Source organism: Pongo abelii, chromosome X, assembly GCF_028885655.2.
Source record: "Pongo abelii isolate AG06213 chromosome X, NHGRI_mPonAbe1-v2.0_pri, whole genome shotgun sequence".
Taxonomy (NCBI): domain Eukaryota; kingdom Metazoa; phylum Chordata; class Mammalia; order Primates; family Hominidae; genus Pongo; species Pongo abelii.
Window position 1 is genome coordinate 42,505,634 of NC_072008.2, and position 22,987 is coordinate 42,528,620.

A 22,987-nucleotide genomic window follows, 5' to 3' on the forward strand; every position below is an offset into this window, starting at 1 on the left:
GATGGGGACTGAATTCCTTCCTTTGAAGATTTCTTTACCATCCTGCTCTTTTCAATAGCATCCCCCCACCCCCACTGAACACCCATAATGTTTCTAACCATAGGAGAGTGTTGCTCAAAGTCTCGTGGGCGTGCCTTTGACAAAAGTGTTCCTTGTTACGTGCAGGTTGGGAAACTCTGCATACCATATTCCCTGCTTGGAGAGGCACAATGCACAGGAGCATATCCAACTCGAGCTTTTCTGCAGAAAACAGTTTCGTTTTGCTTAACACAATGCTTCCTAGATATATTTGACCATACTACCTATATTCCCCCCAATAATCTTTAATAGCTTTCCAAAGAGCTTGCAATATCCTACAAAGGATTAGGTTGAAGGTTCTGTGAAAATGAACTCTCTGACGTATAAATATTGTACAAGTCATGGTTTCCTGTGATAAGCACAAGGAATACATTCCCAGCAGAGCATACCAGGAGACAGTGGACTGAGAGGGATGTTTGGTAAGCAGACTTCTGCGTTGCCCCAGTTCCTTTCGGGAGACCTACTCTGTTGCTTCTGAGAAAGATTCTGCCATTTCACAAGATCAAGTGAACCCCGTGCTCCCAAATATATCATTCTAAAATGCCACCTTATATGTGTGGTTGCAAACACTGTCTTTAGCAAACCATGTCACTATGATCTGTCATCCGGCTATAATTTCTTTCTACCCCACTAGCTCATCTTGCTCTTTTGCCCACCGTGTATATAGTAATGAACAGGCATTACCCCTGTGCAGTGGCCTTGCAACTACATAAGAAAGACCAGTTTGTGGGCACACATTCTTAGTTCTCCATGAAGTTTAAGTGGACCTTAGCACAGCAGGAATGGTCAGGGTGTACCCCAGAACAAGTGTTCTGAGGAGAACATTTTGACCTGTCATTACCAGTTCCCCAGCTCTCTAACAGTTTGGGTCAGTAGAGTTTGGAGAATGCTGAACATTTTGAATTTTTTTTAGCAAGGGCAGAACCAGGGTCCTGGCAGAAGAACAAATGGCACGCTCAGAGAATTTTAACAGACAGCTTATAGAGGTAAGGGTGAGGTTAAGGGAACGATAAGGGATGAGAAAGCACCCAGAGAATAGCAACAGCAGGAAGCTGTTACCACCCTAGGACTTCTCATTTTAAGGCCGGTTTATCCCTATTTGTGAAAATAAAATTAAATGACAGTGTTTCAAATGACACATATACAAAAATCATAGACATAAATGTAAGAGCTAAAACTATAAAGCCATTAGAAAAAAAATATAGAAGTAAATTTTTGTGACCTGAGGTTAGACAAATTTTTTTTTAGATATAACACAAAAATTACAAGCAATAGAAGAAAAAAATGATAATCTGGACTTCTTAAAAATTAAACCTTTGTGCTTCAAACAATATTAGGAAAATGAAAAGACAAGCATTTCAAATTGTAATGTAATAAAGGACTTTTATCTAGAATATGTAAAGTATTTTTGCAACTATATAATTTAAAAACCCAATTAAAAATGAGCAACCCTCCTGAATAAACATTTCTTCAAAGAAGTTGTACAAATGCTCAAAAAGCACATGAAAAACTGCTCAACATATAAGCCATTAGGGAAATGCACATCAAAACCACAACGAGATACTACTTCACACCCACCAGGGTAGATGTAACCAATAAAAACAGACAATATTAAGTTTTGGCAAGGATGTGAAGAAGTTAGAGCCTGAACCATTGGTTGTGGCAAGGCAAAATAGTGCAGCCACTTTGGAACATGGTTTGGCAGTTCCTTAAAAAGTTAAATATGAACTTACCATACAACCCAGCAGCTTCACTCCTGTCTGTGTATGGAAGAGAATGAAAACATATGTTTACACAAAGGCTTGCATGTCAGTATTCATGGCAGCTTTATTCATAATAGTCAAAAAGTAGAAACAATCCAAATGTCCACCAATGGGTAAATGGATAAACAAAATGTGGTGTATCCATACAATAGAATACTATTGGGCAATGAAAAGGAATGAGGTACAAATACTGTTCCACTGTGGCTGGACTTCAAAAATATTATGCTAAGTGAAAGAACTTGGATATAAAAGACCACATATTGTATGATTCCATTGATATGAAATGTCCAGAATAGGCAAATTCATAGAGATAGAAAATAGATTAGTGGTTGCCAGGGGCTGGGAGTAGAGTGAGGTGGGGCGGGAATGGGGAGTGACTACTGATTGGCAAGGTGTTTCTTTCTGGGGTGATAAAAATGTTCTGGAATTAGATAGAGGTGATGGTTGCAGAACTCTAAGTTTACTAAAAACCATTCAATTGCACACTGAAGTAAGTAAATTTTATTATTTAAATTATATCACAGTAAAGCTATAAAAAAGAAATTTCTAGGAAGGGATTAAGATGACACATAGGAGGCAGGACCAGCCTGCAGCCCCACTTGGACAGATAGATCAGCGTGTGGAGACTCTCATTTTGAACTTTTGCTCCTAGAACTACCACAGGAACATACAAGGAAAGCTGAGAAAATCCGCAGACCCTTTGAAGGAACTGGATCACCACTGCAGGCTCCCTGAGATGCTGAAAAACTGTAAGTCTGCTTGCTTTCTCAATGGAGAGGCTCGTGGTCTGGGGCAAGTTCTCAGCCCTGGTCACCAGCTGCCTGGAAATAGACTTGGTGCTGTTGAGGGGGGCGGGGGCATGGTGGGAGTAAGACTGGTGTTTAGGAATGGGAGAGGGGTGAGACTGGTGACTGCCAACTTTTTTCTCACTTCTTTGGCGACCTGTATAACTCAGCAGAGGCAGCCATAATCCCCCTGGGAATATAACTCCATAGGATTGGGAACCACACCCCCATCCCCCACAGCAGCCACAGCAAGCCCTGCTCAAGGAGAGGGTGAGCTCAGACACACCTATCCCTGCCCCTACCTGGTAGTCTTTCTCTACCCTCCCTGGTAGCCAAAGACAAAGGTCATAATCTCTTGGGAGATCTATGGCCTTGCCTACCACCTGAGAATCTTAAATACTAAACCAGGTGTCCCTAGGGCAAGCTTGCATCCTCCCTATAGGACCACAGCTGATGTGCTCTTGAAAGTGCCACCTCCTGGCTGGAGGCCAACCAACACAAAACCAACACACTAAACAAAAACACAACCAAGGACCCTCACAGAGTCCACTTCACTCCCCTGCTGTCTCCACTGAAGCAGGTGCTGGTATCCACGGCTACAAGATCTGAAGATGGATCACATTACAGGATTCTTTGCAGACACCCCCAAGTACCAGCCCAGAGTCCAGTAGCGCCGCTGGGTGGCTAGACCCAGAAGAGCAAAAATAATTACTGCAGTTCAGCTCTTAGGAAGCCCCATTCCTAGGGGGAAGGGGGTGAACACCACATCAAGGGAGCACCCTGTGGGACAAAAGAATCTGAACAGCAGCCCTTGGATCCCAGATCTTCCCTCTGACATAGTCTACCCAAATGAGAAGGAACCAGAAAAACAATTCTGGTAATATGACAAACATGGTTCTTTAACACCTCCAAAAGATCATCCTAGCTCAACAGCAGTGGATCCAAACCAAGATGAAATTTCTGAATTGCCAGAAAAAGAATTCAGAAGGTCAATTATTAAGCTAATCCAGGGGGCACCAGAGAAAGGCGAAGTCCAACTTGAAAAAACAAAAAACATGATACAGGATATGAAAGGAAAATTCTGCAGTGAAATAGAGAGCATAAATGAAAAACAATCACAACTTCTGGAAATTAAAGACATACTTAGAGAAATATAAAATGCACAGGAAAGTCTCAATAATAGAATTGAACAAGCAGAAGAAAGAACTTCAGACCTTAAGACAAGGCTTTTGAATTAACCCAATCCATCAAAAATAAAGAAAAAAATTTAAGAAATGAACAAAGCCTCCAAGAAGTTTGGGACTATGTTAAACATCTGAACCTAAGAATAATCAGTGTTCCTGAGGAAGAAGAGAAATCTAAAAGTTTGGAAAATATATTTGAAGGAATAATCAAAGAAAACCTTCCTGGCCTTGCTAGAGATCTAGACATCCAAATACAAGAAGCTCAAAGAACAACTGAGAAATTCATCGCAAAAAGATCATTGTCTATACACATAGTCATCAGATCATCTAAAGTAAAGACAAAGAAAAGAATCTTAAGAGCTGTGAGGCAAAAGCATCAGGTAACCTAAAAAGGAAAACCTATCAGATTAACAGCAGATTTCTCAGCAGAAACCCTACAAGCTAGAGAGGATTGGGGTCCTATTTTCAGCCTCCTTAAACAAAACAATTATCAGCCAAGAATTTCATATCCAGTGAAACTAAGCTTCATAAATGAAGGACAAATACAATCTCTTCCAGACAAATGCTGAGAGGATTCACCACTACCAAGCCAGCACTACTAGAACTGCTAAAAGGAACTCTAAATCTTGAAACAAATCCTCAAAATACACCAAAATAGAATCTTCATAATGTATAAATCTCACAGAACCTATATAACAATGACACAATGAAAAAGAAAAACAAGGTATTCAGACAACAAATAGCATAATGAATAGAATAGTACCTCACATCTTAATACTATTAGGTTGCTGCAAAAGTAATTGCAGTTTTTGCCAAAATGGCAGAAACTGCAATTGCTTTTGAAGCAACCTAATAGACTGTAAATGGCCCAAATGCTCCATTTAAAAGATACAGAATGGCAGAATGGATAAGAATTCACTAACCAACTTTCTGCTCTCTTCAGGAGACTCACCTAACACATGAGGACTCACATAAACTTAAGGTAAAGGAATGGAAAAATATATTCCATGCAAATGGACACAAAAAGCAAGCAGAAGTAGCTACTCTTAGACAAAACAAACTTTAAAGCTATAGCAGTTAAAAAAGACAAAGAGGGACATTATATAATGATAAAAGGACTAGTACAAGAGGAAAATATCACAATTCTAAACATATATGCACCTAACACTGGAGCTCCTAAATTTATAAAACAGTTACTACTAGACCTAAGAAATGAGATAGACAGCAACACAATACTAGTGGGGGACTTTAATTCTCCACTGACAGCACTAAACAGTTCATCAAAACAAAGTCAACAACAAAAAAATTGACTTAACAGATATTTACAGAACATTTCACCCAACAACTGTGGAATATACATTCTATTCATTGGCACATGGAATATTCTTCAAGATGGACCATGTTATAGGCCACAAAACAAGTCTCAGCAAATTTAGGAAACTCGAAATTATATCAAGTATTCACTCAGACCATAGTGGAATAAAACTGGAAATCAACTCCAAAAGGAACCCTCAAAACCATGCAAATTCGTGGAAATCAAGTAACACACTCCTGAATGATCATTGGGTCAACAATGAAATCAAGATGGAAATTAAAAATTCTTTGAACTGAATGATAATAGTGACACAACCTACCAAAACCTCTGGGATACAGCAAAAGCGGTCCTAAGAGGAAGGTTTATAGCATTAAATGCCTACATCAAAAAGTCTGAAACAGCACAAATAGACAATCTAAATAAATAAAGCCAAATACTTGTAGCCAACTGATATTTGACAATACAAACAAAAACATAAAGTGAGGAAAGGACTTAACAGATCAACAAATGATGCTGGGGTAATTGGCAAGCCACATGTAGAACAATGAAACTGGATTCTCATTTCTCACCTTACACAAAAATTAACTCAAGATGAATCAAATACTTAAATCTGAGACCCGAAACCATAAACATTTAGAAGATAACATCAGAAAAGCCCTTCTAGACATTGACTTAGGCAAAGACTTCATGACCAAGAACCCAAAAGCAAATGCAACAAAAACAAAGATAAATAGATGAGACTTAATTAAACTAAAAAGCTTCTGCACAGCAAAAGAAACAATCAGCAGGGTTAACAGACAACCCACAGTGTGAAAGAAAATCTTCACAATCTATTCATCTGACAAAGGACTAATTTCCAGAATCTACAAAGAACTCAAACAAATTAGAAGAAAAAAACAAGCAATCTCATAAAAAATAGGCTAAGCACATGCTTCAAAAGAAGATACACAAATGTCCAACAAGCATATTGATATGGTTTGGCTGTGTCCCCACCCAAACCTCATCTTGAATTGTAGCTCCCATAAACCCCATGTGTCATGGGAGGGACCTGTGGGAGGTAACTGAATCATGGGAGCAGGTTTTTCTTATGATAGTGAATAAGTCTCATGAGATCTGATGGATTTATAAAGGGCAGTTCCCCTGCACGCGCTCTCTTGCCTGCTGCCATGTAAGACGTGCCTTTGCTCTTCCTTCGCCTTCCATCATGATTGTGAGGCCTCCCCAGCCATGTGGAACTGAGTCCATTAAACCTCTTTTTCTTTATTAATTACCCAGTCTCGGGTATTTCCTCATAGCAGTATGAAAATGGATCAATATACATATGGAAAAATGTTCAATAGCATTAATTATCAGGGAAATGCAAATAAAAGCCACAATGTGATACCACTTTACTCCTGCAAGAATGGCCATAATCAAAAAATCAAAAAATAATAGATGTTGGGTGAAAAGGGAATACTTTTACACTGTAGGTGGGAATGTAAACTAGTACAACCACTATGGAAAACAGTGTGGAGATTCCTTAATGAGCAAAAAGTAGATCTACCATTTGATCCAGCAATCCCACTACTAGGTATCTACTCAGAGGAAAAGAAGTCATTATATGAAAAAGATACTTATGCACACTTGTTTATAGCAGCACAATTTGCAATTGCAAAAATATGGAACCAGTCCAAATGCCCATCAATCAACGAGTGGATAAAGAAAGTGTGGTGTATACATACCATGGAATATTACTCAGCCATAAAAAGGAATGAAATAATGGCATTTGCAGCAACATGGATGGAATTGGAGATGATTATTCTAAGTGAAGTAACTCAAAAATGGAAAACAAAATATATATTCTGACCAATATGTGGTAGCTAAGCTATGAGGATGCAAAGGCATAAGAATGATACATTGGACTTTGAGGACTCAGGGGAAAGGGAAGGAGATGGCGAGGGATAAAAGACTACACATTGTGTACAGGGTACACTGGTTGGGCGATGGGTGCACCAAAATCTCAGAAATCACCACTAAAGAACTTATTTATGTAACCAAACACCACCTATTCCCTACAAACCTATTTAAATAAAAAATACATTTCTAACAATGTTTTCATTACCAATGCCATTTCTGTGGCAAGTGAACTCAGTTTCTCCACAGTAGATCAAACTTTAAACATTCTTTACTTGTGGGATGTTAGTCCTTCGATGTTTATGTGAGCAAACTAATTAGGCAACGGATTTTTCATTCTTTCTTTGTTGGTTATTTTTTATCCATTAATAGCTCAGGAGGAATCTTGCTCAGGGTCAACTGAATTACATTTGCTGTGTGGTGGTTAAACCCTCAGACTGTGGGATATGAGGATCCTGCCTCCATCACTTAGCTGTGTTAAATTTGGGGCACAATTATTTAAACTTTCTAATTCTTCCTCTTCTTTACAGAGGAGGTAAAAACAGAAATGACTTCATGTTTATTGTGAGAAATTAAAATGGACTTTTTACAGCACCTGACACATAGTAAATGCTCAATCAAAATAAATGCAATCTACTCTATGGGCTGAATGCTAGACACCCTGATATAAAGGAATAAATCGTTTACTAATTACAAGATTTGCCTCAAGCTTGTGTAAGGCTGAACTGGAACTAAGATCTTCTGGATAGTTCTCTGTTTTATTTCAGATTTCAGCATGTAGAGTGGCTGCCCTATCTGTTCCTCCTCCCCAGTCTCTACCTGGTCTTGATTTTGAATTTCCTCAACTGCTTGTATGCATAAAAGTCTCAGGATCAGCTGTTACAGTCTAAGTGCACCCCCGAGTCACTGTCCTCCAGGTGGGAAAAGTTCCAAATCCTCAGGGCCTCTGGGTAAAGCTAGAGTGGCTTTGAGGATGATCTTAGACCTAGAGTGTACATGCAACAGGAAGAGATTTTGCTTTCCATTGGTGGTATCCATCAAATTTTACTTTTTGGCCAGACATGATGGGATTTTTCACAGCTTCAAAATCAGACAGAAACTGTGCCTAAGATGGAATTTATAGCCTGGATATAAAATGAAATGGATATCAAAGGGGGACAAGTGCCCCTTAAAATAAAATCAGAGAATAGGGAGCAATGGTCTTAGAAGTGATGCCTCTAAGAGGGATTCATAATAGAATCTAACTCAGAGTTAAATGAGCAGTTTGTAAAGTAAAATATTGTGTTCTGGCTACATGGATTGTCATATTAATTTATAAATTAAAAACAAGACTCCATGTTGAAGGCACCCACTGACATGTTGAAGGAGAATTTCTACCACTTTGGAAAAGAATTTTTTTTTTTTTTTTTTTTTTTAAAAAAGCCCTCCACAAAAATTTTGACTTGCCTACATTCTTGCTGTGTCTTCATTCTCTTTTCTGCACTTCTCCCCACCTCTCCACCTTCCTTTGCTTTGGTGATTTCTACCTGGCTCCACTGCGCAACAAGGTGAAGAATGAGGGGAGACATGAGTGAATGTGGTGTAGCCTACACACTGATTTATCTCTGTCCAAATCTTTCCTTGTTCACTTTAAGACACAAAACCAAACATTTCCTTCCGAGTCTCCCAAGGATTGGGTGGGCCTGATCTAATAAAGGTCATTAGAAGCAGAGAACCTTTCCCTGCTGTAGTAAGAGATGTGACAATAGAGCAGAGTCAGAGAGCGAGAGAAAGCAGATGTTGCTGGCTTTGGAGGTGGAGAAAGAGGCTGTGAGCCAGGGCATGTAAATAGCCTCTAGAAACTGGAAAAGACAAGGCAACACATTCTCCCCTGATGACACTAGAAGGAAGGCAGCCCTTCCAACACCTTGATTTTAGCCCAGTGAAATCCATGTCAGACTTTTGACCTACTATATTAGGGTTCTCCAAAGAAACAGAACCAATAGGATATATATAGAGCGATATATAAGAGATTTATTATGGGAATTGGCTCATGTGATTATGGAGGCTGAGGAGTCCCACAACCTGCCATCTGCAAGCTGGAGACCCAGGAAAGCCAGTGGTGTAATTCATTCTGAGGCAGAAGGCCTGAGAATTTGAGGGAGGGCTGGTATAAATCCCAGAGTCTGAAGACCTGAGACCCAGGAGCTCCAATGTCCAAGGGCAGGAGAAGATTGATGTCTCAGCTCAAAGGCAGAGTGAGAGAATTCACCTTTCTGCCTTTCTTGTTTTATGTGAACTCTCAGTGAGCTGGCTTATGTCCACCACATGGGTGAGTGTGACTCTTCGTTACCCAGTCTACTGATTCCAGTGCCAATCTCTTCCAGAAACACCCTCACAGACACTCCCAGAAATCATGTCTCACCAACTACCTGGGGATCTCTTAGCCCAGTCAAGTTGACACATAAAATTAACCATCACCCTTACAGAATTGTAGGATAATACATTTATGTTGTTTTAAGCCACTAAATTTTTGCTAATTTGTTACAGCAGCAATAAAAAACCAATATACCTTCCCATTCTTTTCCTTTCACCTTCATTCTCCCCACACCATTGTAAGTAGATCCTTCATTAACAGCCCTTCGTTGAAATCATTTAAAGTGAAACCTGTTCTCTGTCCTTATAAATGCGTAGTCTCATTTTATTCTTCCTTCCTTCTGCCGTTTATTCTCTATGCCCATACTCATTCTTCTTTTCAGTTAGGCACCCTTTCAAATGTTTAATACATGTCCTTGTATAGGTAACCCACCCAAAAGATACATGTGAATGTACACCTTTTAAACTTAAATAAACTATCTTCTATAATAAGTCTAATTTTTCCATAGGTTTTAGTTTTTATTCAATGCTACATCTTTAAGAATGATCAATATCTCTGTATATGAGCTGGTTCCTTACATCTGATTGCTGTATCCTTGAATCCTGAGATCTAGGCATGAAAAGATGCAAGTGAACCAAGGCCCTGGGGCCTGAAGGATCCTGAGAAGAAAGCAAAGTTCCCACCTCAGAAGATGGGGTGAAGGCAGACAGCAGGGAAGTTGGGAGTGGAATGAGATAGAAGGTGAAGAGATGTGACTGGAGAGATGCCCTTAGTAACCAAAAATTTATGAAATGAGTGTGAAAAAGTGAGTTCATTCATAACAAATAGCTTACAAGCATTTTCATTTGATCCAGCCTCCCTAAATTTCTCTGCTTTTTCTTGGCTTACCTTGGATATTTATCTCTGATCCTAGAAAGCAAAGCAAAACAAAGCAAAGCCCAGTCTGTCTCAGCCTGGTCTTAAATCTTGCTGCTAACCAAGACCTTATTTACTATTCTGACACCTAAATATTTATCTCCTTTGTGTGAACTTACAGTCTCCTGAATTTGGAGCTATATGTAGATTTAACTCATGCAAATGACTTCTTGTGTGACCCATGAGAGTATTTCTTTCCAGATAAATATATACACATTTTTTCTTAGTGAAAATAGTTTTTTCTTGCTTTTATTCCAGATTATAAAGCAATTAATGTTTATTATACAAAAACATTATTACAATACAGACAAGTAATATCATACAGGAAAGAATGAAGATATAAATATTACTTATTCTATCATCTGATTTTAACATTTTGCATGTATATTATTATTTCAGCCTTTCTTAATAATATTAAACCAATAAATATTTATTATGCAATTTAATGGGCTAGGTGCTGGAATATAATAAAAAGTGAAAATAGACACAGTTTCTGCCCTTTGGCCCTTGTAATTTAGCGAGGGAGAATTACATTTAATTATATGATTATTTAATGTCTGCAATAGTTACAATGCTTTTGCTGGTGTATCAGCCAGCTATTGACACAGCAATGCTCCATAGTAAATTACCCCAACACCCAGTGGCATATAACAATAAACACTTTTTCCCATGCTCACAGGTCTGCCGGTGAGTTTGGGAAACTCTGCTTTAGGTTGTAGGTCTGTGAATTGGCAGAGGTGGCTCTGTTTTAGGGTGTGAGTTAAATTTAGGTCCTCTTTATATGTGTTCATTCTGGTACCCAGACTGGTGAGAAAACAGCTACCTAGAGGATGATCTTCTCATTTAGAAAGAACAAGAAAGCAAACCAAATCATGCAAGTACATGTTGAGGTTTTTCTCTCATTATGTTTACTAACATACCATTGGCCACAACAAGACACATAACCAAGCCAAAAGCCAAGGGACAGAGAAGAACATTCTTACCACCATGAGGATGTGGCAAGGGTATGGCTATCTATTACAGAGGCATGAATAATTGGAATAAGGAATTCAACTAATCATAGTATGTACAACCAGAAGTGTTATTTATCAACTGTTTTCTCCTCATGGTCATAAAATGTCTGAAACATTATTAGGCGTAATATCATCTTATGATATTATCTAAAAGGGAAGAGATGTGTCCTATCTTATTCCTTCTTAGAAGGCTGACTCCCCATCTCCTTGTTATTTGACTTCTCATTAGCAAGGGTTGCTTCACATGCCTATTCCTAATCCAATCACTGGTAGGAGAATAGAACTGACATGATTGGCCTACACTAGAAAACATTCATTCCCTGGGGCTGGAGAATGGCTCCTGACACAAGATTGTAGAAGGTCCAGAGCATACCGTTCAGGGCCTTGCAGATCAAGTTAAAGTTTTTATTCTTCATCCTGAGTGCAATGGAAAACCACTAAAGATTTTAAGAAAGAAAGTGATATAATCAGAATTGAGTTAAAGGAAGGTCACACTATCTACAGTGTGGAGACAAATTGAGGAGTTGCAAGAATGGATAGAGAGGGATGAGTTGAGAATTTACTGTGTAGTTCAGTTGAGAGAAGATAATACCTTAGCTGGAATGGTAGTGGTAGATATGAAACAGATGTGATTAAATTTGAGAAATATTTAGGAGGTAAAGTTGATAGTATTTAGTGATGAATTAGGTTCAGGGATGGTGATGAGCGAAGGTATCAAGGACTATTTTTAGATTTTAGGACTACATAGCTGAACCAATGTTGGTACTATTCATTGTGACAGGGAATAGAGGAAGAGGTTCAGATTTGAGCAGGAGGACCTCAAAGACAAATGTTGAGCTTGATATGCCTCTGAAATGTTTACAAAGAGATATTGGATTTATGTGTCTGAGATAATATGTATGTATCTGCACAAAAATGGAAATCGATGCCAAATATGTTAATAAGGGAGAAAATAAAATGGAAAGAGTGAATGGTCTAGGAATAAGCTTTGAGGAATACCAGCATTTAGTGGGTTAACAGGAGAGGACGAGCCTATGATATGGTGAAGGAAGCTGAGAAAGACCAATCATTGAGGTAAAAGAAAAACTCAAATGTAGAAAGAAGACCCGAAGCCAAGAGAACAGAGTGTTTCATTAAAAAGAGAGTGGTGATGTGAACTGAAGTTAGATTGGTTAGTAACATTGAGATCATGGCTCATAAGTAAATCAGCAAGTACTGTTTTGGTGAACTAATGGGTGCAAAAGATGAGAAAATGGAGGTGTTGGGTAGAGGAAATTTTTTAAGAGCTTGGCTTTGAAGGGGACAGAATATGAAGTGGGAAGTGTAACTAAGGGAGCATTGGGATGAATGGGCTTGATGCTGATGAGAAGTATCCAATTGAGAAGAAGCTTTATACACAAAAGAGAGATGGTATAAGAAAGACTAAGACTCTTGAGAAAACAGAGGGTAACAGAATCTATATATGTATCCTTATGTATTTATGTAGTTAAATATCTCATCCTTATACAACAGCATCCCAAAGAGAAAAGCAAGTGGACAGGTGTGAGTGACTAAAATGCCTTCTATATCCACTGCTGTCTTTCTATTTGGGTGAAAATTTTTTTTTTTTTGAGACAGGGTCTCACTCTGTCGTTCAGGCTGGAGTGCAGTGGTGTGATCACGGCTCACTGCAGTCTCAACCTCCCAGGCTAGGGTGATCCTCCCACCTCAGCCTCCTGAGTAGCTGGGACTACAGGCATGTACCACCATGCCCGACTAATTTTTTAAATTTTTGTAGATATGGGGTTTTGCCATGTTGCCCAGGCTGGTCTCCAACTCATGGACTCAAGTGATCTGCCTGCCTTGGCCTCCCAAAATGCTGGGACTATGGATGTGAGCCACCACACCTAGCCAGGATGAAATTTTAACCCAAGGCCATCAACAAACTTCTATATCTCATTAGCCAGAACTGGGTCACATGCTTACCCCTGGGTCAATTACTAGCAATGGGAAATGAAATGTCCACGATTTACTTACAGTCACCCCTCATTTTTCATGCTTGGGCCTGGGTACATTGCCACCAAAAAACATCGAGGCAAGGAAGACTGTGAAATAGGTTTTGGACTGGTGGCTCCAAGACTGTCTACCACCAAGAATGTTTGCCTCAGTAGCTATTTTGATTGGCTCTTGTATGTTTGTGTAATTATAAAATTAATTGCTAATATAAAAATTCACATAATATTAAAAGATACAATAAAAAGTGAACATAAAATAGTGCGTAATTCCACTAACCCCAAAATAAGCAATTGTGATTAACATTTTGGTATAGAGCCTTTCAGAACTTTTACATGCTTCAAAATGATTTTTCTTGTCTTTCTCAAAATCGGGAGCATACTGTGTGTTTGTGTGTGTGTGTGTGTGTGTGAGAGACATATTCTATTTTTTTCACATGAAACATATTTTTTGAAATGAAACACTAAAATATAAACTAGATCCCGGTAAATTGTGTGTTTCTGTTGTGTTTATGGTTGTTTCATACATGGTTCTAGGGGTATATGAGCATGCATGCCTGTTTCTTTATTCCCTGAACAATGTTAGGTATATTAATTTTAAAAATCTTTGATAATCTTATAAAGTAAAAGTAATAAATCAATCTAATTAACTTTTTTGTTTCAGTTTAAAAAGCTTTCCATGGATACATTTGCCATTTTAACTTTTTATTCTTTCATTTTGCTTATATATCTTATTGATTTGTGAGAATCTCTTTATGTATTAAGGACATGAATTCTTTCACATATGTTTCAGGTGTTTTAATTTTTTTAGTTCTTGTTTTCTCTTTTAACCTTGTTAATAATCTTTGTGCAATTTTAAAATTTTTAGATAAATTCATCAAATCTTTTTCTTATGGTTTCTGAGGCAGTACAATGCAGTATTTAACATCCAGGTTTTTGGAGTCAGAAAGAATAGGGCTTGAATCCTGGCTCTTTCCATGATTCTATTGCAATGATCTTTGAGAAAATGACTCAACTTTTCAGACACTTTGTTTCACCATCTATAAAATGGAGACAAAAATGCCTCCTTCAAAAGACTGTTATGCAAATTATATACAAATCATGAATGAAAAGATTTCAATGACTGGTGCATTAATGCTCAATAATTTTAGATATTGTTATAAGAATAAATATTAATATGATTATAAAAGATCTTTATATTAAAATTTTATAAAATATGCATGTATTTCTTGTCTTTAAACGTAAATATGAAAATATAAATCTTAATTTAAAACAGAATGATAATACCGAAACAGTTTCACATGGATTAAAATTTGAATTTGAATAACGTAAATTCAAAGACTTTATTATTGGAGATTTTGAAGTCTTAAACAAATATAGCCCACTAATTTTTTTTTAAAGTACAGTCTCTGTTTAATGGTTAAAAATTATTTTATGAAGTTATTTATCCTTTATTCAACCATTCTAGCTTTTTAAATTTTCAGTGAATCAAATGAATTATCAACTATGGAAGAAATTAAACAGATATTTTTCATATTCATGCTTGGTTTTTAAGTGTTGTTTGAAAGTCAGAGAATTTTAAAGATTTCATGAAACCATTAAGTAAAGAAACCATAGCTTCCTTTTCAGCATTTTATCCCCCCATTTTAGTTAATATCCAGAAGGGATGGCCATATTTGGGTAGATGACCACAAACAGATTACTTATGTAGTCTTGGATTTTCTGTGCATTTCATGGGTGATGAAGAGTTCACTATATACACGTGTGTGTGTGTGTGTGTGTGTGTGTATGTCTCTCTCTCTCTCTCTCTCTCTCTCTATATATATATATATATATATGAAGTGCTGACTTGTAATGATAACAAGAATTATTGCTTTGAGAATACCAAATGTGTAATGATTCCTTCCACTAGAAGGAGCGGTGCTTCATAAGAACCCAGACAGGATGGGAGGGTTCCAGAATACTGTGCTCCTGTTGTTAGACAGGCAGTGTGGTGTAGAGCTTAGAACAGGACTTTGCAGACTTACGGCCTGGATTTGAATTCCACTTGTGTTGCTTAGTAGCTCTGAGGCCATAGGCAAATTATCTAACTTCTCTGTACCTCAGTTTCTTTGTTTGTACAATGGGGATAACAGTAGTGCCTACCTTGAAAGGGTATTGTGACAATTCAGTGACTTCATGGCTTTAAAGCACTTAGAACAGTATCTGATATAATTAACAGTCAATAAATATTATTGTGATGATCTTGTACTCCTCTACCCAACTTCTATCATAGCACTGTGACATTTACAGTTAAACTATAGTGTTCAGTACAATCATAGGAATATCTTGAATTTGTTGGTTGTCCTTATGGAGAGGAAACCCCTGGATCTCTTGAGGTTTCATGCTCCAATCTGAGTAGAAAACCCAGGACAGACATAGAAGGTAAGGAAAGTGAAAAGCATTTGACAGTGCATCAAGAAACCAATAATAGCACCTCCCCTTTTAGTGATGAAAGGCAATTTTTATATACTATACTAAATAAAATGTATTGCAAGCATTCATTAGATAGCATCAAAATCCGTTCGTTACATCCACTGGCTATTGTGTTATTCAGGTATCTGTTGGCATATTGCTTGGTATAACTGAATAATGAGGCTTTCATTCAATTTGCAGATCTGCAGTACAGTGTATTTAGGAATTAGCTCAATGTTTCATCTGTGTCTGTTATGAAAAGGACAGATAATAGAAAGATTGCCATGCTGTCTGGTAGCAAAACCATCTCATGGGATTGCTAAATGAGGTGCAAGCTCATCTGGAAATCCAAGCAATCTTCCTTTCCTTTCTTACCTTTTCCCCTTTACACAAGAATTTCTTCCATTTCATTTGTGCCAGTTTTGATGGAGAGCTGTAGGAAATTATGATTAAATGTGGCATTACAATTTTTACCCTGAATTTTGGTTGTTCAGAATTAAACAGCAGCCCTTTAAGCTGAGAATTATCTACAGAGCCAGGCCTGACATCAAGCACTGACATTGTTTCTGTATTGAAGATGCTGTCTTTGTAACACAGTGTGGTTGAGATCTAAAAGATGAAACAGAATGCTTTCTAATAACCTAGATACTGAAGTAAGAAAGAAAAATTCAACAGCACAGTCTTCCTTTCTTAAAGAGGCTGCCAATTTCTTGGACTTGAAAAATAATCCTTGGATTTAATGAAGTTCAATGTCTTTAGTTCAACTCATTATGCCTCAGGTAGCATTCCATTTTTAAGACTCTAGTTACACAGTGCATTTATAACTAGATATAAAATAATAACATCTTAGATTCATACAGGCCAACCCAGTGTCCATTAGTATACACTACTTGAGGGAATGTAGCCTTATTGGCAAAGTCAACATCAAATGTCTTATACATGTGATTATCGGCTGAGTGGCACCAAAGTACACTTTAATTCAAAGTCATTGCAATCTCTGACTTTATTTTTACTCAGATGTGAAGGGAAAGATGTGGGCTTCTCTCTGTTTTGGCTACTCCTTCAAGCAGCTCCTTCAGCATCTGGCCTTTTCCTGAATAGAGAATGAATCCTGTCCCAAGATGGATTTGAAGATAAAATGGACCAATCTATGGGTGAGTCCATAGTTTTCTGCCACATCTATATTACCTCCTCTTATATTCCTTTCTATTGTGATTAAAATATGCATAACATGAAATTTATCATTTTAGCCATTTCAATGTGTATAACTCAGTGGCTTAAGTACATTCACATTATTGTGCAACCATCACTGCCATTTATCTCTAGAACATTTCCTTCTTCCCAAAAAGAGACTTTGTACTAATTAAATAATAATTCCTCATTTCCTCCTCTCTCAGCCCCTGGTAACCTCTAACCTACTTTCTATCTCTTTGAGTCTGCCTGTTCTAGGTACCTCATATAAGGAGAATCATACAATATTTGTCTTTTTGTGTTTGTGTTTTCTAGTTGCATTGGCATGTAATATATTTTTCTGGAAACACTGGCCACTGGAGACTTGACTTGTGATTGATTTGAGTGATTGACAGTATTGTATTGAAACACTTAGTCATATATGTTGATAAAAATAGGTACTATTTGTAACTAGAATATAGGGGTAGAGTTTGAGTTTTTCATGAATAAATTTTCCTTTGGATTTTTAGTTGGAAATTTTGATTAGTTCCCTTTCACTAAAGTGCAAGGCTATATTTTAGTTCTAATGTTAAAAATAATCACCACATCATTGTGTAAAAGAAAGTTGAAAAGAAGCATAATTTCCCTTGGGAGCTAGAGAGCCTATCCCTGAAAGTTTTGCTTTATCCAGAGTTCCACTGAAAACGTCAGGTTGTCTGATACTGTGTCTATAGAGATTACTTGTCTGTGTGTTAAGGGTGAAGTAAATCCAACATTAGTATCCAGTTTTCTTGAGACAAGGGAGAGGAAAGAAAGTGACATCACCTTTTGGTGACATCATGCAAAAGTCAATCTTCATTTTGAATTAGCTCTTGAAAAAGCTTGCCTTAGGTTGAAAACCTTAGGAAAAACTATGAGTAACACTATAAAAAGCGGATTGAGAAATTCAGAACCAGAATATGATCTTGCTCAATGTGCAAATGTGGTTTGTTTAGAGGATGCTTTTAGGAAGTGTATACGTGCCTGTGTGCACACACACACATATGCACACTCACACATTGCACTGAACTGCAATATTGCAGCTTCTGACATTTGATGCCTCAATTTTGCTAGAATTTCCAAGGGCATAGTTTGGAGTAAATAATAATCATTTACTGCATTAATCTTGCATTCTCAAAAAATGCCATTTTGTTTCCTCAGGACAAGAGTGTCAACTCAAATTTACTCATGGACCAATTTCTCTTCATGAAAATCCTGGTGGGCTGAACTAATATTTCCTTAAAAATATGCCAACTAAAATAAACCTGTTTTCACTGAGGGTGTTATCATTGAATGATGACCTTCTGCAGACTGGAGCTGGCCTGCAGGCTCAATGCTTGGCATTTATACTCTAGTATATTTCAGGTTTACTTATACTAATAATCAAGCTAACACTAGCTTATGGGCTCTTAGGCATGGAAGGGATTTTGAGAACCCGTTTGTTGATCTAGAAATGAATCCTTTTCACTTTAATTGGATTTTTTTTTTACATATGTGAGACAGATGACAATATGTATCCTGTTTGACAATGCTTTTGGAAAAATAGCAAGAGGAAATAAGTTTTAAGTGGAAGAATTTAAGTTGGATACAAAGAAGTAGTTGCTGAAAGAACAAGCAAAACACATTAGAAATAGCTATCAGTGTTGGCTTGGTAAATCTCTCTTCCCTCTCTCATTTTGTGGGTGCATATTGGTGGGTGCAATTTGTTAATGCATATACACAATCATAATTTTTTCTTTTTCTTTTTCTTCTTATTTCACCTAGCTCAGTTCTTGCTGTTATAGACTGAAAAGTACTCACCATGGTGAGTAGTGGCCTAACCTGAGTGATTATAACTTGGTCCAACAATTGGGATTGGCCTTCAGCCTTGTTAGACATGGTTCTAAAGCAAAGCTGTTTATTTAAAGTAGGCAAATCATGAGATACAGATTTACAAATGAAATGCAGGTGTGTTACGTTCCATGGGGAAATATTCCTCCCTGGTGAGCAGAATGATCCTATCCTCCACTCAAGGTACCCACCTTCCGGAATCAAAACCAAATGCAATAGGAAATGTTGGTTGTCATCCTGGCATTCATTCCCTCTTTTTCCATTTCTAACTAAATTGTGATTTTGTGTAGGTGTCATCTACTCCCACACATAACCCACATGCCTCAGGGGAAGCTGGTCCACCCCAGACCTTGAAGCCCCAGTTAGTCTAATCTAGTCATGTAAGCCAGTCTGTTAAGCAGATAGTCTGGCCCAAATCAACTTGATCTAATGAAAAACAAAAATAACTTCTCTGAGAGTTTTTGGGAATACAACTTTCTTGTTGATAAGCACAGCTACAGGAAGTCAGTCTCTCACTGGGTATAAATTAGTAACCATTAGCACTAGTTGCTATAAGAGTGTATTCTATAGCCATGAGGGGAATCAGCCTCAGGATGAAGCTGACAGTGTTGGTGTTAGAATGAAGAAATGGAAGTAACCTGTGTCCTTGATGATTTTCTTGCTCAACTAACCCTGAAGTCTATCCTACAGGATGAAGCATTATGAGGAGATATAGCAGGCAAGCAGAGGTCTGAGATCAGTTGACTTTAGTTTTGGCCAACAATACGTTTTATTATTATCGAAGAGAGGTTGAGACCGGTTTTCAATTTTATACAGCTCAAAGAACTGAGTTTTTTGACAACTCAGCTCAAAGCTTGAGTTTTCTATCATTGTCATGCCAGAGTGAAACATTTGTCGTTCTCTAATTAAATAATGTACCTACCACAACTGGAACATTAAAGGATCTGGTAGAAAAATTTCAGGCTATTGACTATTTCTTACATATTCCAGTAAAGTCTTACAAAAATGAGATAAGCTTCAATATTCATCTCAGATGTTGCCATTGGAAGACAGTGGGGTTTCTTTCAGAGAGAACTGTGGGATGCCAGATTGGTTGTCTCTCTTGAACTCCCTTTACTACTAGAATAGTAAACCTTGCTACCATGTCCAGGAAGAAATATATCATATATCCATAGACTGATGATCATTGGTGGTATTTTTCATTCTTTTTTCTATTTTGTTTTTTGAAACAGAGTCTCACTCTGTCGCCCAGGCTGGAGTGCAGTGGCACGGTCTCTGCTCACTGCAACCTCCACCTTCCAGATTCAAGCTATTCTTATGCCTCAGCCTCCTGAGTAGCCACGGCTATTTTTTTTTTTTTTTAAGTAGAGATGGGGTTTCACCATGTTGGCCAGGCTGGTCTTGAACTCCTGACCTCAAGTGATCCACCCACCTCGGCCTCCCAAATTGCTGGGAATCCAGGCATGAGCCACCATGCCTGGCCATTTTTTAAATTATTATTTTCTGAAAGGAAGGTTTTATTAGAGCTTCTGTGCTTTATCAACCATTGTGTATTACATGTGCTCAAGATGTATTATTTAATTTATAGCCATCTATTGCTTGATTGCCAGGAACTATATCTTGACCTGATAGAGAGGACTCAGTGTCAACCAGGGATGGGCTTGCAGCTAAGTATAGCAGCTGGGAAGACATTGGGTTGCTTCCTTTTAGGAGTGGCCAACAAAGGAAGAGGCTTTCTATGTTTTGTGTTTCTATGAAGTTTTCAATAAACTTTTACCAATATACTCCTTTTATCTCCTTGGCCAAAATTTGGTCACAAGTCAATTCCTAGACCAGTCATTGGCAAGGAAAATATGGGATTACCCTTAAATCAATCATTCTTGTCTAGAGTTAAAGCTAGCTAGCCAACTTCCTCTAAATCTGCTCATTGGAATAGAGATAGAATGGATGTTGGAGAGTCAGCCACAGCATGTACTTCATGGATTTGGTAATCAGAGAGTTGTTTCATAAGCATAGAATAAGGTGGAGGACTGAGACTCTGCATATGACAATAAGGAGAAACTGTACTTTTTTTCCAAGTTCTTAGGGGTAGTCACACTTGCTACCATGTACTACCATCCATGGGATGGTAGATCCTTAAGACCTAGAGGTCTAATGTTAACTTTCTCACACTTTTGTCTTTGATTAGGCCTCTCTAGCACATAACATAGTGAGACTATGATTATATGATAACAGAGATTCTTAAACTGGCTATGTTGAATAAAAGATTTTCAAGACATTGATGAGTCTTATGAGAAAAAGCATTGTATGTTTCTGATAATTTTTGAAATATGTGGCTTACACCAAATATGACTCCCAATGATTTTTTTCCCCTCCCTGTATATGCAGGCTACTCTTCACATGAAGACTTTGTCCCTCCCTGCCCCTTGAGTCATAGCCAGCCTTGTGACTTATGTGGATCAATATAATGTGACAGAAGTGATGTTTTGGGATTTCCAAACGCGGGCCTTGAGAGAACTAGCAGCTTTGGCTTCTTCTGTCTGGAAGTCAGCTACCATATAAGAAGTACGACTGCTCTGAGATCACCATATTTTGAGAAACTCAGCCTAGCCATTTGGCGAGGTCACATGGAGGAGCACTGAGGTGCCATCCATGTGAGTGAAGCCATGTTGGGCTTTCCAGCCTAGCCATTAGCTGAATGTGGATAAATGCAGCCTGAATTCCTGACCCATAAAATCATGATAAAGAGTAGAGCATTGTCTTAAGCCACTGAGTTTTAGGGTAGTTTATTATACAGCAATAGATGACTGAAACAGTTAAACATATGTCTTTACTGCAGAACATTTTGAAGCTTTTAATATGCACATAATCTTTAAGTATCTCCAAAGCATGACAGGGTGATTGGCAATTGGGAACCCTCTTCTCTTGTTACAAATATAAGTGTATGTTCTGCAGGTCAGAATATGAGAAACTACTCCAGAGTGTAGTAGATGGAGGCTTGATGCTCCATGGCCAGCAGAACTGCCAAGGAAGGAGTTTCTGGGTGCTAGGCATAACAATGGAGGTGACCAAAGTCTAGGTTATAGAAAATGTTCTAGCCAGGCAGGTGAAGCAGAGTGTATAGGAAGATTGAAAGATCGGGGCAAGTGTTATATGGGAGGAAGAGCAAGTAGTCAGCCTCAGGGAGGTCTAGCACAGTGTCATTGCTCATGAGCAGAGCATGGCCTCAGGGATAAGGCACTATGAGAAGACATAGCAGGCAATCAGAGGTCTCAGATCAGAGATCTGGAAGCTTGCACACCCTAGTCACTGAGATGGAGTTTAAGAACAGGATTCCAGCTGACAGGAATCCTGTTCAGAAAGGGGAGACATTGCTGAGAACGAGGCAAGATCCCAGACTTAGAGTCTTAGGGCACCAAGTAGGTTATAAAGGCAGTGTCTTACAGTGTTGCCCAGAGATGGCTGAAAAACTTAGTCCCATTGCTGCTGGAAGCCTTCAACTGTCAGCCCTTTTTGGGGATTGTCTCAGCTGAAGATAGCCATTTCCATTGAAGAGAGCTGCCTTGCACAAAATAATAACTCCTACCCGAAGATGGTGCAATGCTGAGGTATAAATGTCTGACTCCTCACCCCAACTTGGGACAACTCTGAAGGCCTATCCCAGCTCCAGATCTGCCTGTGGGGTTTGAATGAGGCCTTCATCAGGACTGTATGTTAGTCTCCTCAGGCTGCCATAACAAAATACCACAGGCTAGGCGGCTTAAACAACAGAAATGTGTTTTCTTACAGTTTGAAGGTTAGAAGTCTAAGATTGAGGTAATGGCAGGTTTGGTTTCTGGTGAGGCCTGTCTTCCTGGCTTGAGTAGCCACTTTGTCATTGTGTACTTACATGGCTGCTCCTCTGTATTCTTGGGGAGAGAGGGAGAGTCTCTGGGGTCTGTTCCTCAACTTATAAGGACACCAATCCTGTCAGATTAAGGCCCCACCCTCATGACCTCATTTAACCTTAATTACTTCCTTATAGGTCCTATTTCCAAATACAGCCACATTGAGACTATGACTTCAACAGATGAATTTTGGGGTAGACAATTCAGTCCACAGCACACTCCACTCCTAGCATTCCCACTCCTCTCTCTGCCCACTCCTGCTTCCTTGGCAGTTTTTCCACAGGTGTAGATCCTAAGAGCATTCCCTAATAGAA

At 38.4% G+C, this 22,987-nt stretch overlaps 1 long non-coding RNA gene across 1 annotated transcript in view; it reads left to right on the forward strand.

Moving 5' to 3' along the window:
• Positions 1-2,499: 2,499 nt before the first annotated feature.
• Positions 2,500-22,987, forward strand: part of LOC129052852 (uncharacterized) — a 37,549-nt gene continuing 17,061 nt past the window's right edge. Inside the window, exons 1-2 of the long non-coding RNA XR_008517976.1 lie at positions 2,500-2,590; positions 16,765-16,901. This is a non-coding gene — a long non-coding RNA (uncharacterized LOC129052852). The remainder of the gene's footprint in view (positions 2,591-16,764; positions 16,902-22,987) is intronic.